Raw genomic sequence first — 18,777 nt, forward strand, 5'->3', positions numbered from 1 at the left:
ACTGGAGCAGCACCGGCTGGTGTTGAAGCAGGGGTCTAGCCTGACTTAGGGCATTGTAAATGGCCCTTAGTTCCCGAATATTTATGTGTAGGGAAGTCTCCTGACTCGACCATAGTCCTTGGAAGTTTCTTCCCTGTGTGACTGCCCCCCCAGCCTCGAAGGCTGGCATCCGTGGTCACCAGGACCCAGTCCTGTATGCCGAATCTGCGGCCCTCTAGAAGATGAGCACTCTGCAGCCACCACAACAGCGACACCCTGGCCCTTGGAGACAGGGTTATCAGCCGATGCATCTGAAGATGCGACCCGGACCACTTGTCCAACAGATCCCACTGGCAGATCCGTGCATGGAACCTGCCGAATGGATTTTCTTCGTAAGAAGCTACCATCTTTCCCAGGACTCGCGTGCATTGATGCACCGACACCTGTATTTGTTTTAGGAGGTCTCTGACTAGAGATGACAACTCCTTGGCCTTCTCCTCCGGGAGAAACACTTTTTCCTGTTCTGTGTCCAGAACCATACCCAGGAACAGTAGACGCGTCGTAGGAACCAGCTGCGACTTTGGAATATTCAGAATCCAGCCGTGCTGTTGTAGCACTTCCCGAGATAGTGTTACTCCGACCAACAACTGCTCCCTGGACCTCGCCTTCATAAGGAGATCGTCCAAGTAAGGGATAATTATAACTCCCTTTTTTCGAAGGAGTATCATCATTTTGGCCATTACCTTGGTAAATACCCTCGTGCCGGGGACAGACCAACGGCAACGTCTGGAATTGGTAATGACAGTTCTGTACCACAATTTTGAGGTACTCCTGGTGAGGAGGGTAAATGGGGACATGCAGGTAAGCATCCTTGATGTCCAGTGATACCATGTAATCCCCTTCGTCCAGGCTTGCAATAACCGCCCTGAGCGATTCCATTTTGAACTTGAACCTTCGTATATAAGTGTTCAAAGATTTCAATTTTAGAATGGGTCTCACCGAACCGTCTGGTTTCGGTACCACAAACATTGTGGAATAGTAACCCCGGCCTTGTTGAAGGAGGGGTACCTTGATTATCACCTGCTGGAAGTACAGCTTGTGAATTGCCGCCAGTACTACCTCCCCTTTCTCCGAGGGCAGCAGGCACGGCTGATTTGAGGTAACGGCGAGGGGGAGTCGCCTCGAACTCCAGCTTGTATCCCTGTGATACTACTTGCAGAACCCAGGGATCCACCTGTGAGCGAGCCCACTGTTCGCTTAAGTTCCCGAGACGCGCCCCCACCGCACCTGGCTCCACCTGTGGAGCCCCAGCGTCATGCGGTGGACTCAGATGAAGCGGGGGAAGATTTTTGATCCTGGGAACTGGCTGTCTGGTGCAGCTTTTTCCCTCTTCCCTTGTCTCTGTGCAGAAAGGAAGCGCCTTTGACCCGCTCGCTTTTCTGAAGCCGAAAGGACTGTACCTGATAATACGGTGCTTTCTTAGGCTGTGAGGAAACCTGAGGTAAAACATTTTTCTTCCCAGCTGTTGCTGTGGATACGAGGTCCCAGAGACCATCCCCAAACAATTCCTCACCCTCATAAGGCAGAATCTCCATGTGCCTTTTAAAGTCAGCATCACCTGTCCACTGCCGGGTCCCTAATACCCTCCTGGCAGAATGGACATTGCATTAATTTTGGATGCCAGCCGGCAAATATCCCTCTGTGCATCCTTCATATATAAGACGACGTCTTTAATATGCTCTATGGTTAGCAAAATAGTATCCCTGTCTAGGGTATCAATATTATCTGACAGGGTATCAGAGCACGCTGCAGCAGCACTATCCATGCTGAGGCAATTGCAGGTCTCAGTATAGTACCTGAGTGTGTATATACAGACTTCAGGATAGCCTCCTGCTTTTTATTAGCAGGCTCCTTCAAAGTGGCCGTATCCTAAGACGGCAGTGCCACCTTTTTTGACAAACGTGCGAGCGCCTTATCCACCCTAGGGGATATCTCCCCACGTGACCTATCCTCTGGCGGGAAAGGGTACGTCATCAGTAACTTTTTAGAAATTACCAGTTCTTATCGGGGGAACCCACGCTTCATTTACTCATCTGATGGGGGAACAAAACACTGGCTGCTTTTTCTCCCCAAACATAAAACCCCTTTTTTGTGGTACTATGGGTTAATGTCAGAAATGTGTAACACATTTTTCATTGCCGAGATCATGCAACGGATGTTCCTAGTGGATTGTGTATATGTCTCAACCTCGTCGACACTGGAGTCAGACTCCGTGTCGACATCTGTATCTGCCATCTGAGGTAGCGAGCGTTTTTGAGCCCCTGATGGCCTTTGAGACGCCTGGGCAGGCGTGGGCTGAGAAGCCGGCTGTCCCATAGCTGTTACGTCATCCAGCCTTTTACATAAGGAGTTGACACTGTCGGTTAATACCTTCCACTTATCCATCCACTCTGGTGTCGGCCCCACAGGGGGCGACATCACATTTATCGGCATCTGCTCCGCCTCCACGTATTCTCCTCAAACATGTCGACACAGCCGTACCGACACACCGCACACACACAGGGAATGGTCTGACTGAGGACAGGACCCCACAAAGTCTTTTGGGGAGACAGAGAGAGAGTATGCCAGCACACACCAGAGCGCTATATAATGCAGGGATTAACACTATAACTGTGATTTTTCCCAATAGCTGCTTGTATACACAATATTGCGCCTAAATTTAGTGCCCCCCCTCTCTTTTTAACCCTTTGAGCCTGAAAACTACAGGGGAGAGCCTGGGGAGCTGTCTTCCAGCTGCACTGTGAAGAAAAAATGGCGCCGGTGTGCTGAGGGAGATAGCCCCGCCCCTTTTTCGGCGGACTTCTCCCGCTTTTTTATGGATCTCTGGCAGGGGTATTTTACACATATATAGCCTATATATTGTAGTGTTCACTCTAGGAGTGAAAAGGGGCAGGGCGCCGGACTCCAAGGGCACACGTGCGCCCGCCCGAAATGGGGGCACGGCCACGCAAATTAGGGGGCGTGGCCACACCTTCGTCATTTTAGGGGGCGGTGCGGCCCACAGACGCTACTATAGAGAGCGTCTGTGGCCGGCGACGTCACTGTTGGGGGCGTGCCCAGCACCTCCGTCGGTGCTGGGCTTCCCCCAGCCCTCTCCCAATGCGTGAATGGATGCCGCGCGCATGCGCACGGTATCTATACACGCCGGGAGGGCAGGGAGCGGGCGGCTGTTCTAGCAGGGCGCCGCAAAAGGGGCAGGGCGGGTTTTGCCTGTTAAAAAACGGGCAGGGCGCGGCGCCCTGCTAAAACAGCCTAGAGTGAACACTAATATTGTGTAGATTTGCCAGCCAAGGTGTTTAATATTGCTGCTCAGGGCGCCCCCCCCAGCGCCCTGCACCCGTCAGTGACCGGAGTGTGAGGTGTGCATGAGGAGCAATGGCGCACAGCTGCAGTGCTGTGCGCTACCTTGGTGAAGACCGAAGTCTTCTGCCGCCGATTTCCAGGACTGTCTTCTTGCTTCTGGCTCTGTAAGGGGGACGGCGGCGCGGCTCCGGGACCGAACATCGAGGTCGGGTCCTGTGGTCGATCCCTCTGGAGCTAATGGTGTCCAGTAGCCTAAGAAGCCCAAACTACCACCAGTTAAGTAGGTTCGCTTCTTCTCCCCTTAGTCCCTCGTAGCAGTGAGTCTGTTGCCAGCAGATCTCACTGAAAATAAAAAACCTACAATATACTTTCTTTTCTAGGAGCTCAGGAGAGCCCCTAGTGTGCATCCAGCTCAGCCGGGCACAAGATTCTAACTGAGGTCTGGAGGAGGGTCATAGTGGGAGGAGCCAGTGTACACCAGGTAGTCCTAAAGCTTTCTTTAGTTGTGCCCAGTCTCCTGCGGAGGCGCTATTCCCCATGGTCCTTACGGAGTCCCAGCATCCACTTAGGACGTCAGCGAAATATATATATATATAATAAGAATTTACTTACCGATAATTCTATTTCTCGTAGTCCGTAGTGGATGCTGGGGACTCCGTCAGGACCATGGGGAATAGCGGGCTCCGCAGGAGACAGGGCACATCTAAAAAGCTTTTTAGGTCACATGGTGTGTACTGGCTCCTCCCCCTATGACCCTCCTCCAAGCCTCAGTTAGGTACTGTGCCCGGACGAGCGTACACAATAAGGAAGGATCTTGAATCCCGGGTAAGACTCATACCAGCCACACCAATCACACCGTACAACTTGTGATCTGAACCCAGTTAACAGTATGATAACAAAACGAAGTAGCCTCCGAAAAGATGGCTCACAACAATAGTAATAACCCGATTTTTTGTAACAATAACTATGTACAAGCATTGCAGACAATCCGCACTTGGGATGGGCGCCCAGCATCCACTACGGACTACGAGAAATAGAATTATCGGTAAGTAAATTCTTATTTTCTCTAACGTCCTAGTGGATGCTGGGGATTCCGTCAGGACCATGGGGATTATACCAAAGCTCCCAAACGGGCGGGAGAGTGCGGATGACTCTGCAGCACCGAATGAGAGAACTCCAGGTCCTCCTTAGCCAGAGTATCAAAATTTGTAAAATTTTACAAACGTGTTCTCCCCTGACCACGTAGCTGCTCGGCAAAGTTGTAATGCCGAGACTCCTCAGGCAGCCGCCCAGGATGAGCCCACCTTCCTTGTGGAATGGGCATCTACATATTTCGTCTGTGGCAGGCCTGCCACAGAATGTGCAAGCTGAATTGTACTACAAATCCAGCGTGCCATAGACTGCTTAGAAGCATGAGCACCCAGCTTGTTGGGTGTATACAGTATAAACAGCAAGTCAGACTTTCTGACTCCAGCCGTCCTAACTATATATATATATATATATATATATATATATATATATATATATATATATATATATATATATATATATATATATATATATATATATATATATATTTTTAGGGCCCTAACCACGTATAGTAACTTGGAATCATCCAAGTCCCTAGTAGCCGCAGGCACCACAAGAGGTTGTTTCAGGTGAAAACGCTGACACCCCTTTATGAAGAAACTGGAGACGAGTCCCAGTTCTGTCCTGTTCAAATGGAAAATTTTAATATGGGCTTTTGTAAGACAAAGCCGCCCATTCTGACAATCGCCTGGCCGAGGCCAGGGCTAACAACATGGTCACTTCCCATGTGAGATATTTGTCAACAGCATGGTCACTTTCCATGTGAGATATTTCAAATCCACAGATTTGAGCGGTTCAAACCAATATGATTTTAAGAAATCCCAACACTATGTTGAGATCTCACGGTGCCCCTAGGGGCACAAAAAAGCTGTATATGCAATACATCCTTTACAATCTGGACTTCAGGAACTGAAGTCAATTCTTTCTGGAAGAAAATCTACAGGGCCGAAATTTAAATGTTAATGAACCCCAATTTGAGGTCCAAAACACTCCTGTTTTCAGGAAGTGTAGAAATCGACCTAGTTGAATTTCCGTCGTGGAGCCTTCCTGGCCTCACCCACGCAACATATTTTCACCACATGTGGTGATGACGTTGTGCGGTCACCTCCTTCCTGGCTTTGACCAGGGTAGGTATGACCTCTTATGGAATGCCTTTTCCCCTCAGGATGCGGCATTCAACCGCCATGCCGTCAAACGCAGCCGCGGTAAGTCTTGGAATAGACATGGTACTTGCTGAATCAAGTCCCTTCTTAGCTCCCCAGGCCCTTAGTCCTCTGTGAGCATTTCTTGAAGTTCCGGGTACCAAGTCCCTCTTGGCCAATCCGGAGCCACTAGTATAGTTCATACTCCTCTATGTCTTATAATTCTCAATACCCTGGTTATGAGAAACAGAGGAGGGAACACATACACAGACTGGTACACCCACGGTGTTACCAGAACATCCACAGCTATCGCCTGAAGGTCTCATGACCTGGCGGAATACCTGTCCCGTTTTTTGTTCGGGCGGGACGCCATCATGTCCACCTTTGGTCTTTGCCAACGGTCCACAATCATGTTGAAAAACTTCCCTATGAAGTTTCCACTCTCCCGGGTGGAGGTCATGCCTGCTGAGGAAGTCTGCTTCCCAGTCGTCCACTCCCGGAAAGAACACTGCTGACAGTGCTATCACATGATTTTCCGCCTAGCGAAAAATCCTTGCAGTTTTCACTGCCCTCCTGCTTCTTGTGCCGCCCTTCTGTTTACGTGGGCGACTGCCGTGATGTTATCCCACTGGATCAATACCGGCTGACCTTGAAGCAGAGGTCTAGCTAAGTTTAGAGCATTATAAATTTGCTCTAAGCTTATTTATGCGGAGAGAATTCTCCAGACTTAATCACACTTCCCTGGAAATTTTTTCCCTGTGTGACTGTTCCCCAGCCTCTCAGGCTGGCCTCCGTGGTCCCCGGCATCCAATCCTGAATGCCGAATCTGCGGCCCTCTAGAAGATGAGCACTCTGTAATCACCACAGGAGAGACACCCTTGTCCTTGGATATAGGGTTATCCGCTGATGCATCTGAGGATGCGATCCGGACCATTTGTCCAGCAGATCCCACTGAAGAGTTCTTGCGGGAAATCTGCCGAATGGAATTGCTTCGTAATAAGCCACCATTTTTACCAGGACTCTTGTGCAATGATGCACTGACACTTTTCCTGGTTTTAGGAGGATCCCGATTAGCTCGGATAACTCCCTGGTTTTCTCCACTGGGAGAAACACGTTTTTCTGGACTGTGTCCAGAATCTTCCCTAGGAACAGTAGACGTGTCGTCGGAAAAAGCTGCGATTTTGGAATATTTAGAATCCACTCGTGCTGTCGTAGAACTACTTAAGATAGTGCTACTCCGACCTCCAACTGTTCTCTGGACCTTGCCCTTATCAGGAAAGCGTCCATGTTTCTTTTAAGAAAAATCATCATTCCGGCCATTACCTTGGTAAAGACCCGGGGCGCCGTGGACAATCCAAACGGCAGCGTCTGAACTGATAGTGACAGTTCTGTACCAGGAACCTGAAGTACCCTTGGTGAGAAGGGCAAATTTGGACCTGTAGGTAAACGTCCTTGATATCCAGTGACATCATATCGTCCCCTTCTTCCTGGTTCGCTATCACTGCTCCGAGTGACTCCATCTTGATTTGAACGCTTGTATGTAAGTGTTCAAATATTTCAGATCTCACCGAGCCGGTTGGCTTCAGTACCACAATATAGTGTGGAATACTACCCCCTTCCTTGTTGTAAGAAGGGTACTTTGATTATCACCTGCTGGGAATACAGCCTGTGAATTGTGTGAGGGGGAGACGTCTCGAATTTCCAATGTACACCTGGGATATTACATGTAGGATCCCGGAGTTCCCTTGCGAGTGTTGCTGAAACTCTTGAGATGACCCCCTACCGCACCTGAGTCCGCTTGTACGGCCCCAGCGTTATGCTGCGGACTTGGCAGAAGCCGTGAGGAGCTTCTGTTCCTGGGAATGAGCTGCTTGCTGCAGTCTTCTTCCCTTTCCTCTCCCCCTGGGCAGATATGACTGGCCTTCGCCCGCCTGCCCGTATGGGGACGAAAGGACTGAGACTGAAAAGACTGTGTCCTTTTCTGCCAATATGTGACTCGGGGTAACAAAAGGTGGATTTTTCAGCTGTTGCCATGGCCACCAGGTCCAATGGACCGCCCCTTTATACGGCAATACTTCCATATGCCGTCTGGAATCTGCCTCACCTGACCACTGTCGTGTCTTCGTCTGGCAGATATGTACATCACATTTACTCTTGATGCCAGAATGCAAATATGCCTCTGCGCATCACACATATATAGAAATGCATCCTTAAAATGCTCTATAGACAATAAAATCCTGTCCCTGTCAAGGGTATCAAAATTTTCAGTCAGGAAATCCGACCAAGCCCCCTCAGCGCTGCACATCCAGGCTGAGGCGATTGCTGGTCGTAGTATAACACCAGTATGTGTGTATATACTGTTATGATATTTTCCAGCTTCCTATCAGCTGGCTCCTTGAGGGCGGCCGTATCTGGAAACGGTAACGCCATGTTTTTTATAAGCGTGTGAGCGCCTTGTCCACCCTAAGGTGTGTTTTCCAACTCGCCCTTACTACTGGCGGGAAAAAGGGTATACCGCCCATAACTTTCTGTCGGAGGAACCCCACGTATCATCACACACTTCATTTAATTTATCTGATTCAGGCAAAACTACAAGTAGTTTATTCCCACCCTACAAAATACCCTTATTTGTGGTACTTGTGGTATCAGAAATACGTAACACCTCCTTCATTGCCCTTAACATGTAACTTGTGGCCCTAAAGGAAAAATACGTTTGTTTCTTCACCGTCGACACTGGGGTCAGTGTCCGTGTCAGTGTCTGTCGACCGACTGAGGTAATTGGGCGTTTTTACAAGCCCCTGACGGTGTCTGAGACGCCTGGACCGATACTAATTTGTCCGCCGGCTGTCTCATGTCGTCAACCGGCTTGCAGCGTGTTGACATTATCACGTAATTCCATAAGTAAGCCATCCATTCTGGTGTCGACTCCCTAGAGAGTGACATCACCATTACAGGCAATTTTCTCCGTCTCCTCACCAACATTTTCCTCATACATGTCGACACACACGTACCGACCTACAGCACACACATACAGGGAATGCTCTGATAGAGGACAGGACCCACTAGCCCTTTGGGGAGACAGAGGGAGAGTTTGCCAGCACACACCAAAAGCGCCATAATGTATATAACAACCCTAGAAGGTGTTGTTTCTATATATGGGCTCTTAATATATAATTATATCGCCAATTTATGCCCCCCTTCTCTTTAACCCTGTTTCTGTAGTGCAGGGGAGAGTGGGAGCCTTCCTCACCAGCGGAGCTGGTCAGGAAAATGGCGCTGAGTGCTGAGGAGAATAAGCTCCGCCCCTTTCACGGCGGGCTTTTCTCCCGGTTATTAGGAAAACTGGCCTGGGTTAAATACATACATATAGCCTTAATGGCTATATGTGATGTATTTATTTGCCAAATAGGTATTTATATTGCTGCCCAGGGCGCCCCCAGCAGCGCCCTGCACCCTCCGTGACCGTGTCAGTGAGCCGTGTAGCAACAATGGCGCACAGCTGCAGTGCTGTGCGCTACCTCTCTGAAGACTGTGAAGTCTTCTGCCGCCTGTTTCCGGACCTCCGTTCCGCCGTCTTTCTTCAGCGTCTGTAAGGGGGATCGGCGGCGCGGCTCCGGGACGAACCCCAGGCTGACCTGTGTTCCGACTCCCTCTGGAGCTCAGTGTCCAGTAGCCTAAAACTTCAATCCTCCTGCACGCAGGTGAGTTGCAAGTCTCTCCCCTAAGTCCCTCGTTGCAGTGATCCTGTCGCCAGCAGGAATCACTGATTAGAAACCTAAAAAAAAACTTTACTAAACAGCTCCTTAAGAGAGCCATCCAGTTTGCACCCTTCTCGGACGGGCACAAAAACCTAACTGAGGCTTGGAGGAGGGTCATAGGGGGAGGAGCCAGTACACACCATGTGACCTAAAAAGCTTTTTAGATGTGCCCTGTCTCCTGCGGAGCCCGCTATTCCCCATGGTCCTGACGGAGTCCCCAGCATCCACTAGGACGTTAGAGAAATCCCAGATGGGACTGGCGCTCTCCTGTCAGGCGTCAGGGACCTCGGTGCCTTCTGTGAAGTAGATGCAGGATTCCAGAAAGAAACAGCGGCACTCGAGGATTTGGTAAACAATACAAAGTGTTACACACCTTGACAAAGGGGCATGTGAGCCCCGAAACGTCGGCTTCTTGTAATCTTTTTTTGAATACACTTTGTATTGTTTACCAAATCCTCGAGTGCCGCTGTTTCTTTCTGGAATTATATATATATATATATATATATATATATATATATATATATATATATATATATATATATATATATATATATATATATATATATATATGAGCAAATTCAGGCGGCACTCCTCGGATTTTCAGAGTCAAATGAAACTAAGCTTGTGTAGCTGTTTCATTTGACTCTGAAAATCCGAGGAGTGCCGCCTGAATTTGCTCTATTGTACCTGCTCTGTTTGGAACGTGGGAGGGCACCCAGGTATTTAAAAATATTATTTGGAGTGCCGGTCATAAGGGAACTTATATACGGAATATATATATATATATATATATATATATATATATATATATATATATAACACTTCAGTAACCATTCAGCATCATTCACTCCTATATATTGTGCTATATATAGTGCCTCTTCTTGTATTATAACAACTTTTATAAGTTCTGTATTAGTCATTATATACACATTTGTTCTCTATTGTCTATTATACTGTACATGGTGCCCCTTCCCACGAGGCTGAAGTTAACTTCTTATTCGGTTAGCTTCTTATTCACTTTTTATTCGAACTACAGTTTCTTATTCAGAATATTGAGTTTTGCAAGGGTTAACTAGTCTTGGGCCACAAATTTCACACCTGAAATCAACAAAGCGTGGTCACTTACATACGACCCACTTGTATTTTGCCTCCCTTTATTCAAAATGGCAATTTAGAAACTGGCGTTTGTGCCCACTTTGCCAGTGTATTTCATGCCCAAAACAGCATTGGGCCAGGCAAAATACAAGTGGGTCATATGTAAGTGACCACACTTTGTTGATTTCAGGTGTCAAATTTGTGGGTCAAGACTACAGCTACTTATTCAAAATGGCAATTTATAAAATGGTGTTTGTGCCCACTTATACCAGGATAAAAGCGAATTGCACAACAATAAAGTTCTCTTTACAGCATCTAAAGGTGCATGCACACTTGCCGAGAAAATAAGCGACGTTGTTCATTTTCCTGCTTCCTGAGCGACGTCGTTCATTTTCCCCCTTCCTGAGCGACGTCGCTCATTTTCCCCCTTCCTGAGCGACGTCGCTCATTTTCCCCCTTCCTGAGCGACGTCGCTCATTTTCCCCCTTCCAGAGCGACGTCGCTCATATTCCCCCTTCCTGAGCGACGTTGTTCATTTTCTCGGCAAGCGTGTATGCCGCCAGCCATGATCGATGCGCAGCCCCGGGGGGCGGCAATGATATCACACAGAGGGGGCTGTATACAGTATAATGTATAGAACACGTTATATCACACAGAGGGGGCTGTATACAGTATAATGTATGTGACACATTATATCACACAGAGAGGGCTGTATAATGTATGCGACACGTTATATTACACAGAGGGGGCTGTATACTGTATGTGACACGTTATATTACACAGAGGGGGCTGTATACTGTATAATGTATAGAACACGTTATATCACACAGAGAGGGCTGTATACAGTATAATGTATATGACACGTTATATCACACAGAGGGGGCTGTATACAGTATAATGTATGTGACACGTTATATATCGCACAGAGGGGGCTGTATACAGTATAATGTATGTGACACGTTATATATCACACAGAGGGGGCTGTATACAGTATAATGTATGTGACACGTTATATATCGCACAGAGGGGGCTGTATACAGTATAATGTATGTGACACGTTATATATCGCACAGAGGGGGCTGTATACAGTATAATGTATGTGACACGTTATATTACACAGAGGGGGCTGTATACAGTATAATGTATGTGACACGTTATATATCACACACAGGGGGCTGTATACAGTATAATGTATGTGATACGTTATATCACACAGAGGGGCTGTATACAGTATAATGTATGTGACACTTTATATCACACAGAGGGGGCTGTATACAGTATAATGTATGTAACACGTTATATCGCACAGAGGGGGCTGTATACAGTATAATGTATGTGACACGTTATATATCACACAGAGGGGGCTGTATACAGTTTAATGTATGTGACACGTTATATATCACACAGAGGGGGCTGTATACAGTTTAATGTTTGTGACACGTTATATATCACACAGAGGGGGCTGTATACAGTTTAATGTTTGTGACACGTTATATATCGCACAGAGGGGGCTGTATACTGTATAAATAAGATTTTAAACCTACCGGTAAATCTATTTCTCCTAGTCCGTAGAGGATGATGGGGACTCCGTAAGGACCATGGGGTATAGACGGGCTCCGCAGGAGATAGGGCACCTAAAAAGAACTTTGACTATGGGTGTGCACTGGCTCCTCCCTCTATGCCCCTCCTCCAGACCTCAGTTAGAGAACTGTGCCCAGAGGAGATGGACAATACAAGGCAGGATTTAGCAATCCAAGGGCAAGATTCATACCAGCCCACACCAATCATACCATGTAACCTGGAACATACATAACCAGTTAACAGTATGAACAAAAACAACAGTAACGGTCCAAGACCGATGTCAACTGTAACATAACCCTTATGTAAGCAACAACTATATACAAGTCTTGCAGAGTTTCCAAACTGGGACGGGCGCCCAGCATCCTCTACGGACTAGGAGAAATAGATTTACCGGTAGGTTTAAAATCTTATTTTCTCTTACGTCCTAGAGGATGCTGGGGACTCCGTAAGGACCAAGGGGTTTATACCAAAGCATCCAATCAGGCGGGAGAGTGCGGATGACTCTGCAGCACCGACTGAGCAAACGCTAGGTCATCATCAGCCAGGGTATCAAACTTGTAGAATTTAGCAAAAGTGTTTGACCCCGACCACGTCGCCGCTCGGCAAAGCTGTAAAGCCGAGACGCCTCGGCCAGCCGTCCAAGAAGAGCCCACCTTCCTAGTGGAATGGGCCTTAACCGAATTTGGTACCGGCAATCCAGCCGTAGAGTGAGCCTGCTGAATCGTATTACAGATCCAGCGAGCAATAGTCTGCTTTGAAGCAGGGGCGCCAATCTTATTGGCCGCATACAGGACAAACAGAGCCTCTGTTTTCCTAATTTTAGCCGTCCTGGCTACATAAATTTTTAAGGCCCTGACTACGTCCAGGGATCTGGAATCCTCCAGGTCACCAGTAGCCACAGGCACCACAATAGGTTGATTCATATGGAACGACGAAACCACTTTAGGCAAAAATTGCGGACGTGTCCTCAATTCAGCTCGATCCACATGAAAAATCAAGTAGGGGCTCTTGTGTGATAGAGCCGCCAATTCTGACACTCGCCTTGCTGATGCTAAGGCCAACAACATTACCACCTTCCAGGTAAGAAATTTCAACTCAACCTTGTTAAGCGGTTCAAACCAGTGTGATTTTAGGAACTGCAACACCACGTTCAGGTCCCATGGTGCCACTGGAGGCACAAAAGGGGGCTGTATGTGCAGCACTCCCTTTACAAACGTCTGGACTTCTGGAAGAGAAGCCAATTCCTTCTGAAAGAAAATCGAGAGGGCCGAAATCTATACCTTAACCGAGCCTAATTTCAGGCCCATATCCACTCCTGTCTGTAGGAAGTGGAGAAGACGACCCAAATGAAAATCTTCCGTAGGTGCATTCTTGGTCTCACACCAAGACACATACTTTCGCCAGATACGGTGATAATGTTTTATCGTCACCTCCTTCCTAGCCTTTATTAAAGTAGGGATGACCTCTTCCGGAATCCCCTTTTTTGCTAGGATTCTGCGTTCAACCGCCATGCCGTCAAACGTAACCACGGTAAGTCTTGAAATACACAGGGCCCCTGCTGCAACAGGTCTTCCCTCAGAGGAAGAGGCCAAGCCCTTCGAGGCCAGTCTGGGACAACGAGTATCGTCTGTACTCTTCTTCGTCTTATGATCCTCAACACTTTCGTGATGAGAGGAAGGGGAGGGAACACGTAGACCGTGTCGAACACCCACGGTGTTACCAGTGCGTCTACTGCTACTGCCTGAGGGTCCCGAGACCTGGCGCAATACCTCCGAAGTTTTTTGTTGAGGCTTGACGCCATCATGTCTATTTGAGGAGTTCCCCAAAGACGTGTTACGTCTGCAAAGACTTCTTGATGAAGTCCCCACTCTCCTGGATGGAGATCGTGTCTGCTGAGGAAGTCTGCTTCCCAGTTGTCCACTCCCGGAATGAAGACAGCCGACAGAGCGCTTACATGATTTTCCGCCCAGCGAAGGATTCTTGTGGCTTCCGCCATCGCGACTCTGCTTCTTGTCCCGCCTTGGCGGTTCACATGAGCCACTGCTGTGACATTGTCTGATTGAATCAGAACCGGAAGGTTTCGAAGAAAACTCTCCGCTTGTCGAAGGCCGTTGTAAATGGCCCTGAGTTCCAACACATTGATGTGTAGACAGGACTCCTGGTCTGACCAAAGACCCTGAAAAGTCCTTCCCTGTGTGACCGCTCCCCATCCTCGGAGGCTCGCGTCCGTGGTAACCAGGATCCAGTCCTGAATCCCGAACCTGCGACCCTCCAGCAGGTGAGCACTTTGCAACCACCACAGGAGGAACACTCTGGTTCCTGGGGACAGAGTTATTTTCCGATGTAAATGCAGATGGGACCCGGACCACTTGTCCAGAAGGTCCCATTGAAAAGTCCTTGCATGGAACCTTCCGAAGGGAATGGCCTCGTAGGCCGCCACCATTTCCCCCAGAACTCGAGTGCATTGGTGAACTGACACCCTTTTCGGTTTTAACAGGTCTCTGACCATGTTCTGGATGTTTTGGGCTTTCTCTATTGGGAGGAAGACCTTCATTTGTTCCGTATCCAGTATGATACCTAGGAACGATAGTCGAGTTGTCGGAATCAACTGTGACTTCGGTAGATTTAGAATCCAACCGTGTTGCTGGAGCACTCTCAGAGAGAGCGCCACACTGCTCAGCAATTTCTCTCTTGATCTCGCTTTTATCAGGAGATCGTCCAAGTATGGGATAATTGTGACACCATGCTTGCGCAGGACCACCATCATTTCCGCCATTATCTTGGTGAAAATCCTTGGGGCCGTGGAAAGCCCAAACGGCAACGTCTGAAATTGGTAATGACAATCCTGTACAGCGAATCTCAGGTATTCCTGATGGGGGTCATATATGGGGACATGAAGGTACGCATCCTTTATGTCCAGAGACACCATAAACTCCCCCTCCTCCATGTTGGCTATTATCGCCCTGAGTGATTCCATTTTGAATTTGAATCTTTTTATGTACAGGTTTAGGGATTTCAGATTCAAAATCGGTCTGACCGAACCGTCCGGTTTCGGGACCACAAATAGGGTTGAGTAGTAACCTCTTCCCTGCTGGTGCAGGGGAACCTTGATTATCACTTGCTGTATACACAGCGTTTGATTTGCTACATCCCTGTCCGATGTGGAAGCTGGTAGGGCCGATTTGAAAAATCGGCGCGGGGGCACCTCCTTGAATTCCAATTTGTAACCCTGGGAAACTATTTCCAACACCCAGGGATTCAGGTCCGAACTGACCCAGGCCTGACTGAAAAGTCGAAGACGTGCCCCCACCGGTGCGGACTCCCTGAAGGGAGCCCCAGCGTCATGCTGTGGGTTTTGGAGCAGCCGGGGAGGACTTTTGTTCCTGGGCACCTGCCGAAGCAGGTGCTCTCTTGCCTCTGCCCTTACCTCTGGCGAGGAAAGAGGATCCCCGACCTCTTTTGGACTTGTGCGACCGAAAGGACTGCATCTGATAGGGTGTTGATTTCTTTTGCTATTGGGGAATATATGGTAAAAAATTTGATTTACCTGCTGTAGCTGTGGAAACCAGGTCCGTCAGCCCATCCCCAAACAATACATCCCCCTTATAGGGTAGTACTTACATATGTTTCTTGGAATCCGCATCACCCATCCATTGGAGAGTCCATAAGGATCTTCTCGCTGAGATAGACATGGCATTGGCCCTAGAAGCTAGCAATCCAATGTCCCTTTGAGCATCCCTCATAAATAAGACTGCGTCTTTTATATGGGCTAGAGTTAGGAATATAGTATCCTTATCCATAGTATCAAATTGATCTGTCAGCTCATCTGTCCAAGCTGCAATTGCGCTACACACCCATGCCGACGCAATCGTCGGTCTTAGCACAGCACCCGTATTAGAATAAATACCCTTTAAGGTAGTTTCTTGCCTGCGATCTGCTGGTTCTTTAAGGGTCGCTGTGTCAGGAGACGGTAGCGCCACTTTCTTGGATAAGCGCGTCAGGGCCTTGTCCACAGTGGGGGGTAATTCCCAAATCTCCCTGTCCTGCTTAGGGAAAGGGTATGCCATAAAAATTCTTTTGAGGATCTGCGGTCTCTTATCCGGAGTCTCCCAAGCTTTTCTAAAGAACTCATTTAATTCATGAGATGTGGGAAAATTAATAATCTGTTTCTTTTCCTTAAACAGGTGTACCCTTGTGTCGGGGACTGAGGGTTCATCCACAATATGCAACACATCCCTTATTGCCACAATCATACACTGAATAGTTTTAGGCACCCTAGGGTGCAATTTTACTTCGTCATAGTCGATACTGGAATCAGAATACGTGTCGGTAGTAGTGTCTTGTGTTAAGGGACGCTTTTGAGACCCCGACGGGCCCTGTGAGTCGGTCCAATCTGAGGATTGACCGCCTGATGTCCCCCCTAAACCTGCCACACTTGCATGCAACGTATGCCACATGTCCATCCAATCTGTAGTCGGCACAACCGACGGGGACACACCACTCATTTGCTCCATCTCCTCCTTGGAGAAGCCTTCCGCCTCAGACATGTCGACACACACGTACCGACACCCCCCACACACAGGGAGTTACCTATAAGGGGACAAAACCCCAACCAGGCCCTTAGGAAAGACAGAGAGATAGAGTATGCCAGCACACACCCAGCGCTTAAAACACTGGAATATATGACCAGATAGCGCTATTATATGTTTATAATTGTAATCTCCACTCACTGCGTCGCCAAAGTGCCCCCCTCCTCCTTTTTCCAACCTGTGAAGCTCAGCAGGGGAGAGAACAGGGAGCCAGCGTTTTCTCATGCAGCCTCTGTGGAGAAAATGGCGCTGGTTAGTGCTGAGGATCAAGCCCCGCTCACCCGACGGCGGGCTTCGGTCCCTTCATCATATACGAATAAAATGGCGGGGGTCCGCGGATTTACTGTCCCACAGCCTAATCCATCGTATTTATGGCCAAATCGAGGTTTATTGCTGCCCAGGGCGCCCCCCCCCCCTGCGCCCTGCACCCTTCAGTGCCTGCTTTGTGTGTGTGACTGGGAGCAATGGCGCGCAGCTTACTGCTGTGCGCTTACCTCATGAAGATCTGATGTCTTCTGCCGCCTGAAGTCTTTTCCTCAATACTCACCCGGCTTCTATCTTCGGCATCTGTGAGGAGGACGGTGGCGGCGCGGCTCCGGGACGAACCCCAGGTGAGACCTGTGTTCCGACTCCCTCTGGAGCTAATGGTGTCCAGTAGCCTAGAAGCAGTGCCCAACTTTACAAGCCAGCTCTGCTTCTCTCTCCTCGGTCTCACGATGCAGGGAGCCTGTTGCCAACAGGACTCCCTGAAAATAAAAAACCTAACAAAATTATTTTTCCACAGAAAACTCTGGAGAGCTCTCTGCAGTGTACCCTTCTCCTCTGGGCACAAGATCTAACTGAGGTCTGGAGGAGGGGCATAGAGGGAGGAGCCAGTGCACACCCATAGTCAAAGTTCTTTTTAGGTGCCCTATCTCCTGCGGAGCCCGTCTATACTCCATGGTCCTTACGGAGTCCCCAGCATCCTCTAGGACGTAAGAGAAATGTATGTGACACATTATATATCACACAGAGGGGGCTGTATACAGTATAATGTATGTGACACGTTATATTACACAGAGGGGGCTGTATACAGTTTAATGTATGTGCCACTTTATATATCGCACAGAGGAGGCTGTATACAGTATAATGTATGTGACACGTTATATACCACACAGAGGGGGCTGTATACAGTTTAATGTATGTGACACGTTATATATCACACAGAAGGGGCTGTATACAGTATAATGTATGTAACACGTTATATCACACAGAGGGGGCTGTATACTGTATAATGTATGTGACACATTATATCACACAGAGGGGGCTGTATACAGTTTAATGTATGTGACACGTTATATATCACACAGAGGGGACTGTATACAGTTTAATGTATGTGACACGTTATATTACACAGAGGGGGCTGTATACAGTTTAATGTATGTGACACGTTATATATCAGAGGGGGCTGTATACAGTATAATGTATGTGACACGTTATATCACACAGAGGGGGCTGTATACAGTTTAATGTTTGTGACGTTATATCACACAGAGGGGGCTGTATACAGTTTAATGTATGGGACACGTTATATATCGCACAGAGGGGGCTGTATACTGTATAATGTATGTGACACGTTATATATCACACAGAGGGGGCTGTATACAGTATAATGTATGTGACACGTTATATTACAGAGGGGGCTGTATACAGTATAATGTATGTGACACATTATATCACACAGAGGGGGCTGTATACAGTATAATGTATGTGACACGTTATATCACACAGAGGGGGCTGTATACAGTATAATGTATGTGACACGTTATATCACACAGAGGGGGCTGTATACAGTATAATGAATGTGACGTTATATATCACATAGAGGGGGCTGTATACAGTATAATGTATGTGACACGTTATATTATTACACAGAGAGGGCTGTATACAGTATAATGTATGACACGTTATATCGCACAGAGGGGGCTGTATACAGTATAATGTATGTGACACGTTATATTATTACACAGAGGGGGCTGTATACAGTATAATGTATGACACGTTATATCGCACAGAGGGGGCTGTATACAGTATAATGTATGTGACACGTTATATTATTACACAGAGGGGGCTGTATCATACTTGCCTACCTGACCCTCTCCATGAGGGAGAAAATGCTCTGTTCCTGGACTTTCCTGGTAA

At 47.9% G+C, this 18,777-nt stretch overlaps 1 protein-coding gene across 1 annotated transcript in view; it reads right to left on the minus strand.

Moving 5' to 3' along the window:
- Nucleotides 1-18,777, minus strand: part of MED8 (mediator complex subunit 8) — a 55,476-nt gene that overhangs the window by 36,294 nt on the left and 405 nt on the right. The gene's annotated exons all lie outside the window — the stretch shown is intronic.

The sequence above is a fragment of the Pseudophryne corroboree genome, chromosome 9 (assembly GCF_028390025.1).
Source record: "Pseudophryne corroboree isolate aPseCor3 chromosome 9, aPseCor3.hap2, whole genome shotgun sequence".
Lineage (NCBI taxonomy): Eukaryota > Metazoa > Chordata > Amphibia > Anura > Myobatrachidae > Pseudophryne > Pseudophryne corroboree.